Raw genomic sequence first — 7,104 nt, 5'->3', positions numbered from 1 at the left:
CTATAAAAGACTGCTGGGCTGCTCAGTTGGGGCGGACCGCTGAGGAGGCAGGAGCTCCGGCCCAAGCTGCAGGCCCGCCGCCGGACCTGCCGCCAGATCCAGAGCCGGAGGAGGCACCGCTGCGGCTATCACCAGCCCTGGGGCGAGCACGCCCCCAACACCGACGCCCGGTGGCCGTCCGCCCCGCTGCAGAAGACGCCCCTGTGCCCCTGCCCCAGGGACAAGACCGCCGGACGAGGCTGCTGCCAGCAACCCAGCATCGCCAGGTGGGACCTCCGTCGGCTGCCAGATTGGGGGTAGGAAGTAACCCAGGGCAAGGGGCCGGGAAACCCCCCCCCCGTTGGGCTTAGCATGTTTTGGGGGAGGACCCCCCGCTGAGCCGTTGGTGGGAACCACCCACCACCATTAGGGCCCTGGGTTGGGGTCCGGTGGAGAGGGAGGGCCCGGACCCCCCTACCCCACCCCGCAGTGCTGGACTAGGCCGCTGGGCCTGCTGCGAGTGCTGGACTAGGCCGCTGGGCCTGCTGCGAGTGCTGGACTAGGCCGCTGGGCCTGCTGCGAGTACTGGACTAGGCCGCTGGGCCTGCCGCGAGTACTGGACTAGGCCGCTGGGCCTGCTGCGAGTACTGGACTAGGCCGCTGGGCCTGCTGCGAGTGCTGGACTAGGCCGCGGGGCCTGCTGCGAGTGCTGGACTAGGCCGCTGGGCCTGCTGCGAGTGCTGGACTAGGCCGCTGGGCCTGCTGCGAGTACTGGACTAGGCCGCTGGGCCTGCTGCGAGTGCTGGACTAGGCCGCTGGGCCTGCTGAGATTATAGATTAAGCCCCCAGGCTGGGGGTCAACGCTTTGTTTCCCAGGGGAAGGGGGACGGAGGCGGGCGGTGCCCCGCCACAGTCCCCTTGTGCTGGGGTTTTCCTAAGCCTGGGTTCTGACCCACCAGTTAGGTGTTTCTGTTATTCTCTTCCCTTAAGAATCTCCATCATTCGAGGTTTTTAATGCCAGGCTTGGCAAAGCCATGGCTGGAATAATTTAGTTGGGGCTGGCCCTGCTTTGAGCAGGGGGTTGGACTATATGACCTCCTGAGGTCCCTTCCATCCTTAATCCATGATTTTATGATTTGTGCACTCCTAATGCAATGGAAAAGCTCTCCTAGGTCAATATTCAGAAAGGCTTTGTAAGAAATAGACACCGATTCTACAGCCAGTGTTTTCCCACTAGCTAGTAAATGCTATGTATCTATCTCATAGCAGGGGACATTTTATGCCAGTGGTGGACTGAGATCTAGTTTTTCCAGTATAGTTAACACTACATGGACAGGAAAGAAAATCATCAGCGCAGTAACCAAATTCAAGAGGACCAGTGAGAACTGATCACCTCTTGTAAAAGGAATGAATTAGTATTGAGTTAAGCTCTGTGTATGGAAACTCATTCACCAAAGACTTCCTGCTCTTCAGACATAAACAGAATAGTTTGAAGAGCTGAGGGGAGGGGAGTTAGGTGCAACGTTGGTATGAAAATAAAGTTATAAAAGGAGCTGGGCTGGGGAGACTTCTCTGCTCTAAATAAAAAGAAATGCTCCTCTCTGTCATTTGCCACTCAGCATGGGAGAAGCTGTCCAGGAAAGAGAACACAGCACCGGACCCCAAACTGCATGCAATGTGCTAGACAGCTGCCATCAGACAGTCTACAGAAGCCCTCACATACACAGAGCCAGACTCATCTCTCATGTAACTCCTTTGGCTTTGATGGAGTTACGTACACCAGAGGTGAATCTGGTCCCTGGGACTTGTATAGACAAGGGTCTCTTTTTGGAGACATATAAATCTTTTGCTATATGGAAGTTAAATGCTTTGGAGAGGGATTTTAGTGACAATCAAACCTATTTAAAAGAAACGTTTGGGAGGGATTTTCTGGTACTAACTTTGTCCATTCTCCTGCTTTGCCAACAGCTACTAGAGACCTGGCTCAGTTCAGGGCAGGAGTGGGAGAGAGAAAGGGCCTTGCAGGCCAGTGTCTGGCTGCTAACTGCCTATCAGGAGATAGTTAATAGCACAGTGAGTATAGTTCTACTCTTCCTTGAGCTGACTTCCCAACTTCTATCAAATCTGACATTCAACGTGAATGCATGAGAAATTCTACTAGGCCTGCAGCTGGGGCCTCAAAGTGAGTAAGATCCCTCTGCTTCCATAAGAGAAAGGTTTCCATAATAGTGCTGTGACAGCACTCAGGCCAGACTGTAAGAAACAGGGCAGGCAGTTCCCCAGACTAGTGATTTTATAATTAGATTCACCAAACCAGTAAGAAAAGAGCTTCTACTCTGGTTAACAAAATACCAAACAATAGTACCCTTTAGGCATTCCAGACCTTGGTTCCCATCTAGACAACTAAGTCTAATATAATCACCAATCACAAAGGACTAGACACTTATCCTTAGGTTAATATGAATCACAGGTCTTCCCTAAATATCAGCCAATCCTTAATAACGGAATATCAGATTTGTTGTTAAAAGGAAAAAGAAGAGAGTTACAAATGGTTAAGTGATAGATAGTTGTTAAAATGACTTTCACTTTTCATAGTTCAGGATCACAACCATGGTGGAATAAACGGCTGGCTTGTAAAAGTCTCTCTGGAATCATGCTAACCGGTCAACATCCAAAGCCAGTTTAGATGCAAAGGCTGTTCGTTTTTCCATGCATTTCCCAGACTATTCCAAATAATTATTTGGAAGATCTATGTCCTATGGCTTACACGTCCCCTGTTCAAAGTTTAAGCAGACTGGAGAGAGAAGATCAGTCCCATAACTTGTCTTTTATAGCTATTCTAGCCGGTTGGCAAGCCTCCTCACAGAAATTTTATGTCGAAGCAGGATCTCTCCCTGAGAAAGAATAGGTCATGCAGATCTCCTGTCGTACTTTGTTTTGAAGTTAATTTTCTATTTCCTACGCATACACTGGTAAATGGGTGATAGTCATTCACATAAAGTAATTAGCCGATCGTAGTCTTCCATTACAACACAGATAGTTAAGCTGAAGGCAATGTACAAACTATTTTCTTGTACTATCGTATATCTTTGATCTTAAGGTTAACTGAAGACAGTTGCATATAATTAAGGCAATTAAGACATGAAAAGGAATTGGAATCTACAAGCTAATTTGGTTATGTTAAACTTCTAGCAAGATATAAATACAGACAATAATACATAACATCTACCTTTCATATCTATTACCAAAATGCATAATGCTGGTGATCGCTAGTCTAGGACTTTTCTTTGGGTACGTCTAGACTACAGGGTTTTGTCGACAGAAGTTTTGTCGACAGTATCTGTCGACAAAACTTCTGTCGACAAAGAGCGTCTAGACACATTCAGTTCTGTCGACTAAACAAGCTGCTTTGTCGACAAAACCCTGTAGTCTAGACACAACCCTACATGCAATAACACCTTCTGTCGACAGAACTCTGTCGACAGAAGGTGTTATGCCTCGTAAAATGAGGTTTACCAGCATCGACAAAACTGCTGAGTTCTGTCGATGTTATGTTGACAGAACTCAGCGGTAGTGTAGACGCAGGTATAGTTTTGTTGACAAAAGTCCACTTTTGTCGACAAAACTCAGTAGTCTAGACACACCCTTTGAAATAACATAGAAGTGACTTGTCTTGATACAATTGCAGTGCCGCTTGTTAAGTTATTGTGGTCACACATAGGTTGGCTGTGTCAGTGTCATAGATGCATTCCTATACTCTCAGGCTGTTAAAGTTGAAGCAAAATGCAGGACAATGTAGCACTTTAAAGACTAACAAGATGGTTTATTAGATGATGAGCTTTCGTGGGCCAGACCCACTTCCTGATCTGAGGACGTGGGTCTGGCCCACGAAAGCTCATCATCTAATAAACCATCTTAAAAAATAAATCAATAAATAAATCAATAAATCTTGTTAGTCTTTAAAGTGCTACATTGTCCTGCATTTGCTTCAGCTACCCCAGACTAACACAGCTACATTTCTATCGCTGTTAAAGTTGAATTTCTATTTCTATTTAATCGGATAAGAACATAAAACATGAATGGCCATTCTGGATCCCCCAGACAAATGGTTCATGTAGCCTGTCTTCTGACAGTGGTGGGTGTTATATGCATCAGAGGGAACAAACAGAACAAGGCAATTGTTGAGTGATCTCTCCCCTGTTGTCCAGTCCCAGCCCCAGGCAGTCAGAGATATAGGGACACCCATATCATGCATCTCTGATCATCTTATATGGCTCTATCAAACCCCCCTGTAAGCATCTCTTTTCTAAGATGAATGGTCCCAGTCCTTTTAACTTCTCCTTGTATGACTTGTCCCATATCCCATATCATTTTTGTTGCTTTTCTCTGAACTTTTTCCAATTATAACCTAACTTTATTTAAGTTGGAGGACTACAATTGCTTGCAATATTCAAGGTGTGGGTGTACCATGGATTTGAAACAGTGGCATGATGATATTTATCATATTATTATTCATCCCTTTTCCTAGTGGTTCCTAACATACCATTAGCATTTTTAACTGCAGCTGCATGTTGAACAGATGTTTTTAGAGGACTATCCACAATGACTCTGAGATTTTTCTTGAGTGCTACAGCTAATTTAGACCCCATCAATTTGCATGTACAACAAGGATTATGTTTTCCAATGTGCCGTACCCAGGTACAGTAATGGAGTTCACAATAAGGAAGGCAAATAATGTCCAGTATAGCCGGAGAACTTTCATTCTTCATTCTTTTAAAATTAGCCTCAGGAAACTTTTGATCAGTTTGGATCGCTGATTGGGCTGTTAGCACCATATACCTGTGCTTCACTTACGACATCGCGTCAGTGGGTGGTTGACTGTATCAACTGTCTTCTCAATATACAAGGTGAGGAGACCATGAGCAGGTGTAAGTAACTCTTCACTTTCTTTCATTGTTGTAATGACCATTTTTTCCATCTGTAATTCTTTCTGTCTTGTTAGCGACACTCATATAACAGAACGATTGGGGCCTTGTAAGTACATTGCTGGAAGAGAACTGCACAAATAATAAATAATCTGCAAATATTAGAGGGTGGACAAAATATAGCACACAGGCCAGATCTGCCCTTCTCCCCAGAATTTCTGTCTGGAGCACTCAGCTGATTAGCAAGCATGCCAGCAGCATGTGTTCAGCTGCCCCTCTCCGACCTTGCTCCATCCTATCTGCTGCTAGTGGTGTGTGGAGGGGAGGTGAGCAGGGAGACGTGCAGAAGTCAGGGTGACCCTTTTGCCCCTGTCATCATCTCTGCAGAGCAGAGTTTGGGGAGAGGGACACATACAATAGTGCTGCTCCAGTCTGAAGTATGGTGAGTAACGGAGTGCCTATCTAAAGAGGCACTGTTTCTAAGATTTCTCTGGCAGCCAGCATGTCCCTCTCTCTTTCTCTCTCTCTCTCTCTCTCACACACACACACACACACATTGTCTCACACACACTCTCTCCCCTGCCATATGCCCATATGCCCCCGCTCTGCAGAGTGGGGTGGGGAGAGGGAGATGACAGAGCAGGACAGCTTTCCCTTAAAGAGACAGTTCATGATTTAGAAGTGAGCGAAGAGCCTGGGTTTCCTACCTAAGCTTTTGGTCAGCCCCATCTCTTTTACAATGAGAGTTCAGTGGAGGGATTCTCCTCCAAATCAGAACCTCAGATCAATCTACATGAGTTGTGCTTGACTATGAGATTAGATTTAAATACTGAGAGCAGAGTGGCTACTGAAACCAGATATACAGAGAAAGATGCTCCACACAGAATACAGTGCCTGTTTAATCCTGTATGAATCACAATGAATCACATGCCATTACTGTTAACTTTCAGACATAGGGGCTACGTCTAGACTACATCCCTTTTTCGGAGGGATAAGGGATCTTTCGGAAAAGGCTTAATTTTCCGCAAGATCAGCATCTAGACTGGCGCTTTTCTCCGGCAAAGCTCCGTGCCGAAAAAAGCTGCAGCCATTTTTATGCTAATGAAGCAGGGGAGATTTAAATCCCCGCTTCATTAGCAATTGCGATACGTCTAATTTACATCCCTTTTCCGAAAAAGGGATGTAGTCTAGACATAGCCTGACGGTAAAATTCTGACTCCGTTAAAGTCAACAAGAATTTCGTCATTGGCTTTAGTGGGGCCAAAATTTCACACACAGCTGGTAATAACATACCCCATAGATCCTCCTGTATGATTATCTATGGATCAGAGGTTCAGTTTTATTAAATGTTGCCATACTTTTTCTCCTTTTCTCTATCCTAGGTCAGTGCACTAACCTGGGGTCAGCAGAGGAGGAGCTGAGTTGTCTCCGTGAGGCACTAACAACTCCAGACCCTGAGGCTCTGTTTCAAGCATCTTCCAAAATGGCTAAGGTAACAAACACTAGGTGACTGTCCTAGTGGCTGTGCACCATTCATTTTCCCTTGTCCAGAGGACTGGAAAAGGGCAAATCTAGTGCCCATCTATAAAAAGGGAAATAAGAACAACCCAGGAAACTACAGACCAGTTAGTTTAACTTCTGTGCCTGGGAAGATAATGGAGCAAGTAATTAAGGAAATCGTCTGTAAACACTTGGAAAGTGGCAAGGTGATAGGGAACAGCCAGCCTGGATTTGTAAAGAACAAATCATGTCAAACCAATCTGATAGTTTTCTTTGATAGGCTAACGAGTCTTGTGGATAAGGGAGAAGGGGTGGATGTGGTATACCTAGACTTTAGTAAGGCATTTGATACAGTCTCGCATGATATTCTTATCAATAAACCAGGTAAATACAACTTAGATGGGGCTACTATAAGGTGGGTGCATAACTGGCTGGATAACCATACTCAGAGAGTAGTTATTAATGGTTCACAATCCTGCTGGAAAGGCATAACAAGTGGGGTTCCACAGGGGTCTGTTTTGGAACCGGCTTTGTTCAATATCTTCATCAACGATTTAGATATTGATATAGAAAGTACGCTTATTAAGTTTGCAGATGATACCAAGCTGGGAGGGGTTGCGACTAATCTGCAGGATAGGGTCACTAATTCAAAATGACTTGGACAAATTGGAGAAATGGTCTGAGGTAAATAGGATGAAGT

Source organism: Pelodiscus sinensis, chromosome 33 (genome assembly GCF_049634645.1).
Source record: "Pelodiscus sinensis isolate JC-2024 chromosome 33, ASM4963464v1, whole genome shotgun sequence".
Lineage (NCBI taxonomy): Eukaryota > Metazoa > Chordata > Testudines > Trionychidae > Pelodiscus > Pelodiscus sinensis.
This window is presented reverse-complemented; position numbering follows the sequence as displayed.